The following is a 15565-nucleotide window of genomic DNA, read 5'->3' on the forward strand; positions in this document are numbered from 1 at the left end:
CTGTAGATAGGGAGATAGAAGACTTGATGTGAGTTACACATTCTGTGTGCCCATGGGCAAATCATTTAATCGGAACTTTCTATCCACATCTCTGAAATAGTGACATTAGCAGAGCTATTCTGAGAACTAACCAAGAATGCTTTGTAAAATACAAAAAGCTACAGAATTTATCTGTGATTCCAACCACCTTCTCCCCAAGGTCTCTGTTTATCTGCATCCTTGTTTAGGGTTTGTTAGAATATGGACTTGTACGTTCAGCCCCTCTGTGATCCACAGCACTACATGTATGAAGAAAATACAGGTGCTGATGGGCAGCTGAGCCATTGGCATGTTTCCCTATGTAGAGCAATCAAGTATAAGGTATATGGTTCTTTTGGATTTGTGTTTCCAGATCACGTTCTTAGTATGCATGTTTCCGCATTAATATATGTGAACAGGCATACTCATTTTAAAGATTTTCTTTTCCTTGTTCTCCTTACCAGTTCATGAGACAATTTCCCTCAGACTTGGTATATGAGCCTGAAAAGGCACCCTGACACTTAGGTTCATTACCCTGTCAAGTGGCTGTACCTTATGGCCTCCAGCGTGAGCGAGAGGAAACCCAGGGTCCATTGCCACTGCAGACACCAGGTCTTAGCTCCTGTGGTTCAAACTACAGACCTTTTAGGCAGATACCATGAATGATTCTAGACCTGGAGGATAAATTCTGCAGGGAGAACATTTTCCTTTCTCCCCTTTCTTTGAGAACAAAGGAAAGAAAGGCAGCTGCTAAGGCTCCCAGAACCCAAGCCTCTTGTTTGAATTTATAAAAAAGCAAACTATTGGTTAATACAGCTTGTAGAATGTGGATACAAGTTGAAATTCTGGGAAGATAAGCTTCCATGCTTTATAGACATCTGTATTAGTTTCCTAGGGCTGTCTTCAGAAAGACTTAAAACAATGGGAATTGATGCTTTCACAGTTCCAGAGGCCGGAAGTCTGAAATCAGGATGTGGAGAGGCTTGGCTTCTACTGGAGGCTCTGAGCTAGGACCCGTTCTGTGCTTCTCTCGGGCTTTTGGTGGGACCTGGCACTCCTTGGCATTCCTCAGCTTGGGGACACGTGGCACAAATCTCTGCCTCCATCTTCATGGGTCTTCTCCCTGTATGTCTCTGTGTCCAAATTTCCCCTCTTCTTACAAAGGTACCAGTCACATTGGATTCAGGGCCTACCTTACCCCAGTATGACTTCATCTTAATTTAACTATTATATTTTAGTGAACCCCGTTTCCAAATAAGGTCACATTTTGAGATTCCAGGGGTTGGGTCTTCCATAAATCATTTCCGAAGGACATGATTCAACCCACAAGAATATCTAAGTGCTGAATATCCGCTCGGGGGAACTTCATCTGCAATATTCCCAAACAGCCAAACCTTAGGCCCAAAACCACGTGTTACTATTTTCAACACAAAGTTTTATATTTTATAGTGCTTTCATTTTTGTGATTCCTTTACTGGGAAAAGTTAAGAAAGAATTTTTCAGTGAAGATTTAATAATGGGCATTCAATTTAGTCAGTTTTTAAATTCAGAAGAGAAAGCACTGATCTTATAACACAATAATTTTTTTTTAATGGAAAGACGTGGGGATTTAAAGCTCAGTGATTACAGGCTGAGGAGATATGATTGTCTCCTGTTAATTCTTTTAGGTGAGTGAGAGATCTTCTATAAGACCTTAATTAGACCTTGTATGATTCATTTTATTTTTCTTCTTCTAGATTATCTCTTAAAAGCAGTTTGGATTTGTGCTTTTTTTTTTTTTTTTTTTTTTTTTTTTTTTTTTTTTTTTTTTTAGATTTTATTTATTTATTTGACAGAGATAGAGACAGCCAGCGAGAGAGGGAACACAAGCAGGGGTAGTGGGAGAGGAAGAAGCAGGCTCATAGCAGAGGAGCCTGATGTGGGGGCTCGATCCCATAACGCCGGGATCACGCCCTGAGCTGAAGGCAGACACTTAACCGCTGTGCCACCCAGGCGCCCCTGGATTTGTGCTTTTGCAAGCATCAGGATTTTTGGATTTCACACTTAAAGCTGTGACTATTGATCTCAAAGATATTTTGTTTTCAAGGCACACGGTCATTGAGACTTTATATCTGGAGACTGAATTTCTGGTAAAAAATAATTTACAGAAATGTTCTTCATGTTTTTTGTTGTTTTTCAGCATGGGATAGATGAACATTAACATAACCATTTGGTTATAATTATAAATACATCAGATGTGATGCAGTTTTAATTATACAAGGCCAACTGAAAATGCAAAACATGAATATGCGATTTTAATTAAGATACATGCATAATTACAAGGGGACTTCTCACAGGGAAGAGCACGGGAAAGTTCATTTTCACTCCCCTTTCCCCCTCTTCCTTTAAATGTTATTCTTGTTCATTAAATCCCCTAATATCCTCGGAAATGTTCTGCTCTAGTTTTCCTTTATTGCTCATAGACACTGGGAGTTAAAACCCAAATCCAACTGAAAGCCAGTGTGAGAGCCTGTCTGAGAGCTTCACTGTCTTCAGGAGAATGGCAAAGTGGCCCGCCGTCTTTCATTTGTATTGTCACCAAGCAAGATTTCAACAGGAGTGGATTTCTGACCCATCAACCATTTATTGAAGATATTTACATAAACATAGACACAGTAGGAACTATATTACACTATATATTTATAAGAGCTTCATACTTAGTTTAAAGATTGGAGGCTGCCCTCTGTGTGCATATATCTTTAATAGTTCACATGAATCTTGATGTTTACATCCTTAAATCAATACATGAACTTTGCAGATAGTGAAGAATATTAAAGCTCCATAAGTACTCACATACTGATAACCCTTCCCTTAGGGTGACCTTTATTCCCCTTGAAATGAGCGTGATTAAATACCTGTTTATTTTGTTAGTAAGTAACATGAAGGGTGTGAATTTCTCACTATCAGCAATAACTATCAATTACATAATTAACCTTTAACAAATATATAAAAACTTACAAAGCAATGGAATGTGGCCTCCTTCAGTGTTCTCCTTGGAGATATAGGCCAATGATGATACCATTTCTCAAGACAGGGAGACCCTACAGCTGGTACATTGAATCATGAATCTCAGCCTTTCTGGAGGCAATTCAGAGTTTCTTCGCATTCTTTCTTCTTCCAGGCTGATCTCAGAGCTACTTTTACCTGGAGTGTTAGCATTATGCCAAGTGCAATCATTGTGTTATATCTGATTTTCAAGCATCCTAACGATAATTATGCATCTCATTAAATATTAGTCAGTGTTGAGGCAAGATTTTCTTGTTACACAAAATTCTATTCTCATATGATCAGATCACATACTTTGTTGCTCAAGCAAAAGTGGTGTTCTAGTGAAAAAAACAAAGGGGAACACGTTCATCAGTCTGGTAAAAACCCGATTTGGGATGATTCTTGGAATTGCTTAGCAACAAAACACTTTTGTTTTACAATACTGGGTGCAATTTGACTACTCCAAACACAATGAGAGGGAAATTTTCACTCATCCACTTAAGGATTTTTCACTGTTATTGCAAATGTTTAAGTGGATTTCTCAGAAACATGTTGGAATTAAAAACAACAGCCTCCTTTTGAATTAGTGCCTTTTTATCTCTTAGAGGCATTTTTTTGGGGAAACTTTGTTACTCAGTACCATTTAACCGATAACACAACGATCGTTATGAAGATCATTTATCAAAAGCACTCATTAAAAGCACTTTCCTGGATTGAAGAGGTTTGTTGCTGTGGGAAAGAAATATTTCATTAAAGACTGCCTTAACAGCGCAAAAGCATCTCCACAGCCTTCCACGTTGCAGATGGAGTGTCGGGGGCATTTCGATGAGCAGTGAGTGGGCATGGAGGCTAGTGAAAAGTGCTTTGAGTTTAAGTCCTGCCAGATTTGACTCTCAACATTCTCCCTCTCCTTCATTACCAGCCACTTAGATGATTATCCTGTGTCAGTTTGCCATACAGAAGTTTCTGGATGTCTGACTATGTGTGTCCATCGTTTAGAGAAGGATAAAGGGCAGAATTGTTGCATTGCTCACCCAGAAAGTGGATGGGCTTCTTCTGGATTGTGTGAAAAACCCAAGTTTGCCACTTAATGGTGTGCCTCAGAGATGCACCTGCTCTGAGAATGGGGTGTGAGATCCTGAGAGATGCAACTTTCTAACCCATATGCAATACATGCTTAGTTAAGTGGACTAGATGGGGGCTGAGTGCTCTGTTTAATTGACTTTTTTATTAATAGGAAATTACTAAAATACTAATCTTGCCTAACTACTTTTCAATCACTAATAGTCAAACAATTAGAAAAATATATTGAGTATAAAATCAACAGTGGACATAATCTGAAACATCACCTCTGGAAAAAGCCTTTCCTGACTGTCCCACCTGGTTACATCCTGCCCCCATTTTAACCAATTTGTATTCCCAGACTGGGTTTTGTTTCATGTCAAGGAAGAGTATTTCTGTGGAATTTTAGTAAATATTACATGATAAGGGGGATCTGAAGTCAAATAAATTTGGGAAATGATGGGAGAAACAATGCTGAACAGATGTAGTAAACATGGGATTTCAGAGCATCTTTACAAATCCTGATTATCTCATCACAGAGCCCTCTTCTGTTGAGCATCTTGACCAACATTCAGACCACCGGACTTCGGGAAATTTTGCTGAGTAGAAAATGAGGACGTGGGGTGCCTGGGTGGCTCAGTCAGTTGGACTTCCGACTTGATTTCAGCTGCGGTCGTGATTTCAGCATTGCGGGATCCAGTCCTGTTGTCTGCCCGTGTTGGGTCTGCAGCGGGCTCCATGCTGGGCTTGGAGCCTGCTTGGGATTCACTCTGTTTCTCTCTCTCTGTCTCTCCCTCTGGCTTGTGTGCTCTTTCTCTCATAAAAAAAGAAAATGCAAACAAAGACAATTCTGTTACTTGGGATTCGTGGTGATTTGGATTCCATATGCTTAGGAATACATTACAGGAGATTAGATATGCCCCCTTACGTGAAGCAATCCATGTCAAACGGCCAACAACATCGGGAAGTGTGTGTAGGGAAAAAGGTGGAATTGTGATGTGTGAGCCTTGGGGATGGTTGAATCCTAATCTCGCCACCTTGTTCATTTCTTGAGCCTAATGATTTCCTGAGAACAGCTCAGGGTCATATGGCAAAGCATGAAGACAAGAGAAGCCAGAGTAACAGTTCTGTTTCTATATAGTGAACTTCGGTGACCTTCACGTATCAGCAGTGTATCCATTCAATAAGGCGCCTTTTACTTTTTTTCTATGACAGTCCCTTTTACTTTGCTTTTTTAATCACAATGCTTTCTATTTAAGAACCACCTTTTGACCTTGATCTTGGGTGTACATTTTTCTCCTGGACTTTCAATAAATTTTTTAAAATGATCTTTTGACTTCTTATGGGATTTTTTTTTTCTTTTTTACTTTTTTCAGCTATGCATTTGATATTGTTTCCCTAACCAATGCTGTTATTTTATAATAGCACCTTTCTCCAAAATTGAATAATCAAATGGTTTTTCTCTCCCTGGTCATGTCCGTCCTGATATTATGTTAAATTTGATCCTATGGTGAGAAAATATTACAGAGTTGTTCTACCTCAGATATTCTCTGAATCACTTTTTATTGCTCAGAGCCTTGTCTAATTTCTTTCTTTTTCTTTGGTATACCAAAAGTAGCTATTTTATGGAATGGTAACTTATCAAAAAAAACCCACATTTTGCATTTGGTCCTGATGAATTGTTTTGCCTCCAGGTAGAAATCTAAGATGCTCCTTACCACTAAATGGTCTTATTTTGTCTCTTTCTCAAAGTGCATATACATTTCCTTCTAGTCTTACTGATGGTAGGTGGACTCCGTCTGAGGACCCTGATTTGCAGACCACGAATTCCAGTGAGTCACTGAGTTACTTCCGGGGCCATATAGCTACTAACCATGTCTGTCAGCTGAATGATGTTTGGATATGTATGGATTAGTATTTTTCAAATGTATCTAGCATTTAAAATTAATTAATTCAATTATTTAAAAGCAGCAACACATTCATAGGGGTTTGTCTTTCATGTATTTTCTTGGTAAAAAATTATAAAGAATAAATATGATCTTAAAAGGCCTAGGAAATGTTTTGGTGTTAAAAGCATCCTCCATGTTTCTTCCCTCTTTCTGTAAGATGTTTACACTCTTATAGTACATGTGGTTGTCCCTGCACATTATGCTACACATAATTCTCCATTCCCTCCTATTCCTCTCTTGCTTTTAGACTTTATACCCAGCAGTGTACCAAATGGTTTTAAGAGCGTGGAACCCCTTTACTTTAATAATATCTGTTCATTCATTTTTCATACAGTGGAAACTCTGCATAGGGCTCACACTGACTGGTTCTCACTGCTAGCTGCATAAAAGAACCACCCGCAGAGCTCAAAACACCACAGACGGCCCCCACCCACGGCAAGAGCATCTCCTGGGAGGAGAGGCTAGCTGGGCACCTCTGTTTTTGGAGTTCCCTGGTAGATTCAGATGCATACCAAGTGGGGAGAAACAGCTGCCAGCTGTGGGCCAGGCATCACATGTGGTGCCCAGCTTCACAGGAGTGAAAACATTAGATTCGGAAATCTTTTCGTCTAAGAGCCTGGCTTTGTGGGAAATCTCCCAGCAACTTCTCTTTGAGTCCAGTCAGCTTGTCAGCATTTGCGTTGTATCTCAAGACCCTGCCATTATGGCATAAAAATGGTTTACTTAATTAGAAAATGCCAGATATAAGTGTTTGGTTCTTGGCCTTCAAAGCTCAGATACCAGACTGTCTGTCTCCAAGCTGCATGGCTGGCAAAGTGAGTGCACAGTGCCTGGCACACGGGCATTCACTGGTAAATGTTCGTGTTGAATGAATAATTGAGTAAAAGAGCAGTGCTTGGTATAAAGGACTTGTTTGCCAACTACAGAGTTTCAGTTATGAGTAGGAGGGAAAAAGTGCCCAGAGGAAAAATTCCTGATTCACAGAAAGTGGACACATGCAAGGCTGTTTCTGTTACGTATCCCAAGTCTATTAAATTTCAGGCATATTAGAGTCCTTACTGCCGAATATGACAAATTGTCCTTAATTCTGAGCAGAATAAACTAAATTTAGGCTTCTTTTCTATTGAAGCACTTTCCAATTTTTTTTGGTTGCTGTTACATATTTGGTTTTCCTTCCTTCCTTCCTTCCTTCCTTCCTTCCTTCCTTCCTTCCTTCCCCCCTCCCCCCTTTCCTTCCCTCCAAGGCTAAGAAGACTTTAACCCACCTTCTTGCCTTCTAGATGACTTTGGGAGATCTGGGAAAGCTTTGTCCCCTGTATTTCCTCATCTGTAAAATGGAAATGTCAGCGTCACCACATTCTGTTTTAGGACACTAAATGACATATAAAACACATTTAACATGATACATAGGAAGTGCAGTATAAATGTAAATTTTATCTAGCCACACTCTAATCCTCTCATTTTACAGATGAGGAAATGAGACCTCGAGAGTTTCACCAATGTGCTCAAGCACCCTCAGCTACCTCAGGTACATGCTTGGAGTGTGGTGGCCGAGGCAGACGCACCCGGGGAGGGTTGCACCTTGCTATCTCGAATCACAGGAGGGTGGCATTGGTAGGACTCTGTAGGAAGCATGTATAAATCTGTAACAAAATTCCTGAGAATTGAAGTGAGGATGATAATGAAAATAATAGAAGAGAGTCACCACAGGTAAGAGGCACATTGGGACTTTGGCCACATGGAAGGCAAGTGGAATGAATGAAGAGGGATGGTGTATCAGTTATTTATTTCAGAATCTTGTTGTGCTAGAAAACACTCCAAAACTCAGTGGCTTTAAATAGTAAAGGATATGTAAGAATTTATTGCTCACGTGTTGGAGTGGTTGACTAGCTGTCAGCTGATCTGGAATGAATTCAGTTGGGATGACTGGGGCAGCTCCGTTCTGCTCCATAGATTTCAGCATCAGGCTGACCCAAGCACACGCTCCTGATGATGGCAGAGGGCAGGAGTGAGTAAGCAGCAATGCACAAGCATTTTTCAGGACTGTGTTTGCATCATACCTGTTAGTATCCACTGGTCAAGGTAAGTCACAAGGCCGAACGTGCTTTGGGAGTGAGGCATGTGCCTTGATAGGACCTAGATTCTGCTTTCTAAGAGTGGTTCCCAGTCCTTTGTTCTCCACAGTGCTTGTCTCTGCTATCTGAGATGTCCTCATTTTTGTTTTCCTTCTTGGCCATTTCTGAAAACGGTTTGGAAGATGTACCCTTTGAACAAATTTCTCAACCTGCTTCTTATATCTTGAATAGTCTTGGTTCCTTTTAGGTTACTCTATTTGTTAAAAACAAAACTCACAATTTTTTGGAGATGAGCTTCTCTCTCTATGTAATCCTTGATGTTTTCTGTATTTCATACTGCCGTGGGACAATGCCCTTAAGAATCTTGAGGAACTCCTGGGTGGCTCATTTAGTTAAAGCGTCTGACTCTTGATTTCAGCTCAGGTCATGATCTCAGGGTCGAGAGATCAAGCTAACGTAGGGCTCCATGATGAGCATAGAGCCTGCTTGAAATTCTCTCTCTCTCCCTCCCCATCTGTCCAGCCACCACCTCCCACTCTTGCTCTCTTTCTCAAAAAAATAAGATAAAATAAAGAAAGAAAAAAGAAATCTTGAAAGTTCATTTGCTGAGCTTTGTGGGTCTGCAAGGCACCACTTTAATTATCCAAGAAGTCTTAATGAAAGGTCTCACAGACACACCCTTAATTTGGTCTTTACTCGTGGCCATGTCTTAATTTGAGAGTCTTTTCTGGTTTGAAAGGTTGGAGATGAAAATTGGTTTTATTTTCCAAACTAGCAGAGTGTGGCACATCAATATTCTGAGTTCAACTCCCAAGTTGTTCAGTTATTTTCTGAGTTCATCTCTTCCTTGTAATTCTTCATTATATACAGCTAGTTAGAAACAGCTGACACTTTCAGTATTCAGCCTTCAACTTTCTTTGCTCAAATCTAGAATTTCATCAGGAGCATTTTCTGTCTTATATTACAGAGTTTGCCAGTAGGATAATATGAGTCACCAACTTCCCATCCTCCTAAGACAGCTTTCTTGCCACTTTTCTAGGTTTCTACAGCAGTTTTATTTCCATTTTTCTAGGCTCTACTCACCAACTAGTCACAAACCAATGCCGCATACTTTGGGTTTGAGTTATAGCAATATCTGTGCACCTGTTTACCAATTTCCAAGTCAGTTATTTATTGCCATAGTAATGGTAAATAACCACCAGCCCAAAACTCATGGCTTAAAATAATGTGTTTATTACTTATGCATGTAGGTTCTTGGGTGGGCTTGTATATCTGGAAGTCGGTTGACTGTCAGCTGTTTTAGAACAGCTGCGATCACTGGAGCAACTTAGCCCTGCTTCATATGTCTCTTGTCTTCCAGCAGGCTAGCTTGGTTATGTTCTCATACTGGTAGCCAGTGTTGGAGGGCAAGAAAGCACCAACATGTGAATGCTTTTCACTGGGGTTCAGAAATGTTCAAGACTCTGTGCTACGTTGGCTAACATCCTATTAACCAAAATGAATCGCATACCAAACCCAGGGTTGAGGAACTATACCCTGCCTACTAAAAGGTAAGGATATGGGGACAGGCAAAGAATTGAGGCCATTAGTGTAACTGATATGGATGGAAAGTGAGAAAGGACATTACCTCTAATGCTGATCCATGAAGGACATTTGGGATCCAAGATCCCGTGTTCAACTGGGAATCAAGTACAACTCTGCAAATCAGAAGAGATAATCAACTTTTTATATCAGAAGAGAAAGTGAGGGTGCAATTCAGCAGCAGGACACCATGATCATAGTGGAGGCAGGCCAGACAGCAAAATGGATGTAAGGAGGGTGTGTGATATTACGACTTTGGGTAGTTTGTCTTTTCATAGAAAAGAACTCATTCAGTATGAAAGGGATGTTGGGAGCAGAATCCGGTCTTCTAGAAAAGGACTAACAAGAACTAGTAGGGTCTGAAGGCCCTAGGCATGCTAGTTAAGATTCAAAGTTAGGTTCTGTCCTATAGTGGGGGGAAACTAGAGGACTTGGCAGGGAAATAGTGGACTCTTGAAAATGGGTAGGCAAAGGGGCAGGGAATGTCACAGCAGAGAAGCCCATCACTAGCATATGGGCCCAAGTATACCAATGATAATTGAGCAGAGACTCCATACTTATTGCTTAACTAAATCAAGATTTTTTTTTTTTTTACAGTAACTAGAGTGAGGTCCTACATTTACATTACATTACATTTATGGCCCATTTTCCCATACATTGTTTCATTGGATGCTCACACCCTGTGAGCAGGCAGAGAAAATATTATCTCAATTTTTCTTTTTTTGAAAAAAGATTTATTTATTTATTTTAGAGAGTTAGAGAGCATGAGCAAGCAGGGGAAGGGGCAGAGGGAGAGAAAATCCTGAAGCAGACCCCCTGTTGAGCACAGAGCCCAACACAGGGCTGGATCTCATAACCCCAAGATCAGGAGCTGAGCCAAAACCAAGAAATGGATGCTCAAATGACTAAGCCACCCAGGCACCCCTCAGATTTGCATATGAGAAAAATGGGATTGAGAAATGTTGCACAACTTGTCCAAGTTACCGAGATGGTAGGCGACAAACTGGATTCAGAATCCATCCATGCTCACCTGAGATGTGCTCTGCATTGCTGCAGAACAGTTAGTGAGGAGTGATGTTATGCTGGTAGGGCACTGTAGAAGGCCATTCTGGAAGAAAGATACAGAAGGTTCTTTTCTCATGTGGATTGTAGAAATGGCATAGAGGGAAAGCAAAACACAAATGTCAGTCCTCCATTTTCCAGACACCTCTAGAGGGAAGTGCATTCGAGTAAAAGCAGAGAATTTGGCACATTCTTGTTCTGCCTTACTTAGAGGAATCCAGGAGGGGGTAATGTCTCTGCTGGAATATATCTCATTATCAAAGAAGGGGTTAAGGATGTGGAAATTATGGGAATCTATGTAGAAAATGTTAAGTTTGAAACTGAGAAAAGTGTGAGATTTCACCCTTCTTTACAAGTTAACGGGTCAGCCTGCCACAATTATAAATACACCAACAGGAAGCAAACATGAGGTCTCCGGATCAGAGACTGTTTATTACTCACGAAGCCCTAAGCATGGATTTCCAAGCCCCAATCCCTACAGCTACACAGTGAGCTACCTAAAATGTTGCAGTTAAACCACTACAGGCCGAAGAAAATTACTCTTCTTTCTGAGTGTGGTCACAGTAGCCTCATTGACAGGAGCGTGGGTAGGATTAGGGGCTGGGAGGGAAGATGGATGTGAAGTGGGGAAAGCAAGGATAAGCTAGGAGCCGTGGGTTCTAGCTGGGATCCAGGAGGATGGACTGGAATCTGTGTTTGTCTCTCACAGCCTTCTAACCTCTAACTTTGGTGATGGGGGTGTCAACCAGGAGCGTCTGGCAGCCTTTGTCAGCAAGCTAAACACTCTCCTGGCCACAGAATCACAGAAGTTGAAAGAGGGGAGCCAGCAGGAGCTCGAGTTGCTCTAGGCCAGCAAGGTAAGCAGGCAGATCAGTACTGCTTGCAGCCCGGCTCTGACCTTCAAAGCCTTCAAAACAATATGGCTGCTACTTCACTACCATCTTCCAAATCACCTGCAAAATCACTCTAACCCTCCCCACAGAATCACACAGACATACACACACAGACACATGCACGCACACACACAGAGGAATTCTGGGAAATGTAGTTTTAGCTTAGCTAAATTGACAGTCCTAATCCCCATGTCCTGATCTGTGTTATTTAGACTCAGGAGATTCCTCTAAGCATCACTAGGATCTTTCATATGGGCTTTCAGACTGTTGATAAATCTTTTAGTTTTCTCTTCTCTACACTATGCCATCCTAACCCTCTGTCTTTTCCTTATATTTTTGCTACTCTTGAATCATCCTCTTTCTCTTATTTGTATTCTCCAAGACTTCCCATCACTCCGTAGATGATGTGGCCAAGTGCCAGGCAGTACCCTGGCAAAGGCCCAGGCGTCTCGGCTTATAGGAATGAGAACCTCATGGTTCCCATGCTTTGTTCTACGTCCTTATGATTTTTAAGCTGTGTTTGTGCTGAGCTAGGTGTGCGCTGTGTTTCTGCAGTCGCGCATGCCTCGTTAGGATGTCTGTCTTACATACAGATTTACTGAACCTGGTGCCGATGGCATCCCCTGATTTCGAGTGGGTCGGAGTGTTTTTCCTAACAAAGAAGAGCAGTATGCTTTGGCACAGCTGCTTGGTATTTTTCCTAGAATGCTAGAAGGAAGCAGACATTCATTTGGTTTTGCCAGTCTCTCTTTGTCTAAATTGTCCCATTTGGCTTAGCCTGTTGGCTTTAGTCTATTAGGATAGCAATGTAGGAAACTGCTCCTCTTGGTTTATGAGCGTGAACCCAAGTGCATCAACATGTGCCTTAGCAGGACAGAGATTTACATAAATATTTCTGGGCCATCAGATCTCTGCGAAGACCATTTCCACGTTCCAGATGTAGGATATGAATGTGCAAATCCCACGTGGAGATCACAGTTCACTAACTTGTGGATGGTCCCGCAGAGTAAAGAAGTGATTCACTATAATGACTCCACACACTGTAGACGAGAGACCCAGAAACCATCATTCTTTTGGTGCTCTTTAAAATTTGGGCAAGGAGCCATGTTTCTGAGGCAAGAAGCCATGTTTCTGAGGCAAGAAGAACTGCATTTTCCTTTTCATAATAATAAAAAAAAATCTTTAGCATTTCGGAAGAAGCAATATTCATCTCTCAATTAGTATTAACAGCTAATCAGGGTGCAGCAGGGTAGTAGAGCTCTCATCAAACAGCAGGCAGCTTGTTTTATTTTTTCAATGCCACTTAAAGATTATTTGAAAAATCTCCTTCAGAGACCAATGTGTGGGGAGCCACGTATCCTCAGTCAGAATTTAAAGTGATCCAAAATACAATATTAATGATTGATGCACAAGCTCACAGTTTGGCGCTGGGGTTTAATTAGATAAGCATTGCAGCTGTTTTCGGGTGGAGGCAACTTGATGGGATGCAAAGCTGTTATGTGACTTCCCATCTACAGGGTATCCAGTGAAGCGGAAACAGAAGCAAGCTACTAGGAATTATGATGATGACATTCAGCACATGAGTGCTGAAATGAGTAGAAGTCTGATTGTGGGGGAGAGAGAAGCATTTTATAATTAAAAAGGTAGGCTCGGATCTTCTGTCCCATTTATTGATGAACTGAACACTCATAAAAAGCAGCTAGTGCAACCAAGCCACGATCTGGCAAGACACGCGTGAAGACCTTGCATGTGTGGCTCCCTTGGTCTGTACTACTTTGCAACACACAAAATCCTCTTCTCTCAAACCCGTCCTTCACCTTGCAGACATCACATTGTGTCTTATTCATGCAGACGTATAGCTGCAAAAACTGCTCTGGGATCACTCACTCTCCCTGAAAACTTCAGAAGAATTTAAACTGGGTTCGGTAGCATTTCATTTCACTGAGTCAAAGAGATTGTCAACATCTAATTACTGTAGGAGTTTGGAGTCTTCTGTGTCTTGAGCTGGAAATGACTAGAATGCACTGTATAGGGCCTGTCTGCAGCTAAGCTTCAGCATGTGTGCGTGACCTCTATCACGTGAGACAGCTAAAGACTACAATTTATGGAAGCTCATTGTAAATTAAATGTGCAAGACTTCAAGAACCTGTCCCACCAGACTGAGGCTGGGAGCTCTCCCATTGAAAGTGGTTTGTTAAATTGACCTTTAAAACCTCTCTTTCCGATAAAGAGGAGGCCTGTCTAGGTGTTCTGTGTTGTGAAATAATTATAATAGCCATCTATGAAATAGATTCTTGGTAGCTCCTTGGCAGTATCTACAAAATGTGAAGTTGCGTATTAATGCTAAGTATTTTATTTTTGTTGTGTAGGTGAAGCTTAATGAGCCTTCTCCTGATTGTTTTAAATCAGTTTATGAGAATGTAGAATGAACCTGACTCTTTCAATGTAAGTAGGGGAGAAGTGAATCTTTTTGGAGGTACATTAAATCTCTTGGGTTATTAAATTGTCATTCCTTGCACTGAGAAGGGATTCCTGCACTGCTTTGTTCCTTCTTGTTAAAGGTGTTGCAAGGTGAACAACTAGGGATTAGAAAAGTTGAAAAATCAAATTCTGGTTTGGCCCTTTTCTGGTTGCGTGATCTTGGTCAGTTTGCTAAGCCTCGAGCCTCCCTTTCCTCATTTGCAAAATGGGAAAAATGGTCCCTTGCCTCCTTATCTTCCGGCAGAATTTTGAGGATCCAACTGGATGGAATATGTCTTTAGGTTTAGACCTGAAGTTGAGTGTGTCTAATATTCTGCAAATGCACTTGTAATAAATTAATAGTGGCTTCTGTGAGGCAGATCCCCATAGTTCACGCCATAAAGCTTCTGAGAACAGATAACTATCTCTTTAACTTTCCACCAAGCAAGGACAATGGCTGTGTTTGGGTTTCCAAAGCTTTTCCTAATGGTAATGCTTTAACCACCTGCTTGCTTGGAAAAGATGAGGAAGGAGTGTAAGATAATTCACACAGAAACAGAGACAAGGAAAATCAGATTTTGTGCACCATTGATTAAATTACAAGTTAAAGCTTGGACCCAAGCATTCAGATTCCAAGGTGAGTGTTGTCCTCTTTTTTAGTGGATTGTCTCTGTGGACAGTCTGCAAATAAATGGAAATGGAGAGGTGGATTATTGAGGAAATGTGTGGTTGACTCTGGAATTGAAGAGTGCAGATGTCAACAAAACAGATAATTCATTAGAGAAGATCAATAAGCTCAGCAGCAGGATTGTCATGAGCATACCGAGGATAACTGCCTTGTGTATGCATGTCAGTTGACTCTATTGTGGATTTTTTAAAAAGTTGAACATACTCCGTGAATATTCTTGCTGTTCTGATTTTGTAATAATTGGGGCAGGATAAACATTCACTGTATTAAGACCATGCATGTGTCCCCAGACCTCATTCTTCCCCTAGGTCTGGTTTTATCAATGCTGTTGATAAACCAAGTCTGATTTATATGATGTATCTTATGTGGGAAATGTCTGTGACTCTAGGTATCTGATCATCCTTGAGAAATGACAGCACAGCTAATGTAATAACTTTTGAAGATAACCATTGCTAATTTGATGATTACCAGTTGCCATTAAATGAATTGTAAAACTATTGTGTTTTATTTTCAAAAAAAAAAAAGTAGAATGTACACTTTTTAGTTGCATGCAATGATTGTTGAGCACTTGCGAGGGATGCTTCTGTACTTATTCCCTTGATAAAATAATTGACAAACATATGGTTCCTTGGTGTCTTTCCTAATTTGTGGTTATGGAAAAGCGGACAACAGCCAGTTGTAGGAATATTGCAATACTCCATCAAAATCTCTAAGGATAGAGATGGATTATAGTTCTTTAAACATCACCAT

The 15565-nt window shown here is 40.8% G+C and overlaps 1 non-coding gene across 1 annotated transcript; it reads left to right on the forward strand.

Moving 5' to 3' along the window:
* Positions 1-15020: 15020 nt before the first annotated feature.
* LOC117803192 lies at positions 15021-15152 on the forward strand. The gene has a single exon (XR_004626885.1). It is a non-coding gene; the product is annotated as a small nucleolar RNA SNORA72 (small nucleolar RNA).
* Positions 15153-15565: the final 413 nt, after the last annotated feature.

Source organism: Ailuropoda melanoleuca, chromosome 7 (assembly GCF_002007445.2).
Source record: "Ailuropoda melanoleuca isolate Jingjing chromosome 7, ASM200744v2, whole genome shotgun sequence".
NCBI lineage: Eukaryota > Metazoa > Chordata > Mammalia > Carnivora > Ursidae > Ailuropoda > Ailuropoda melanoleuca.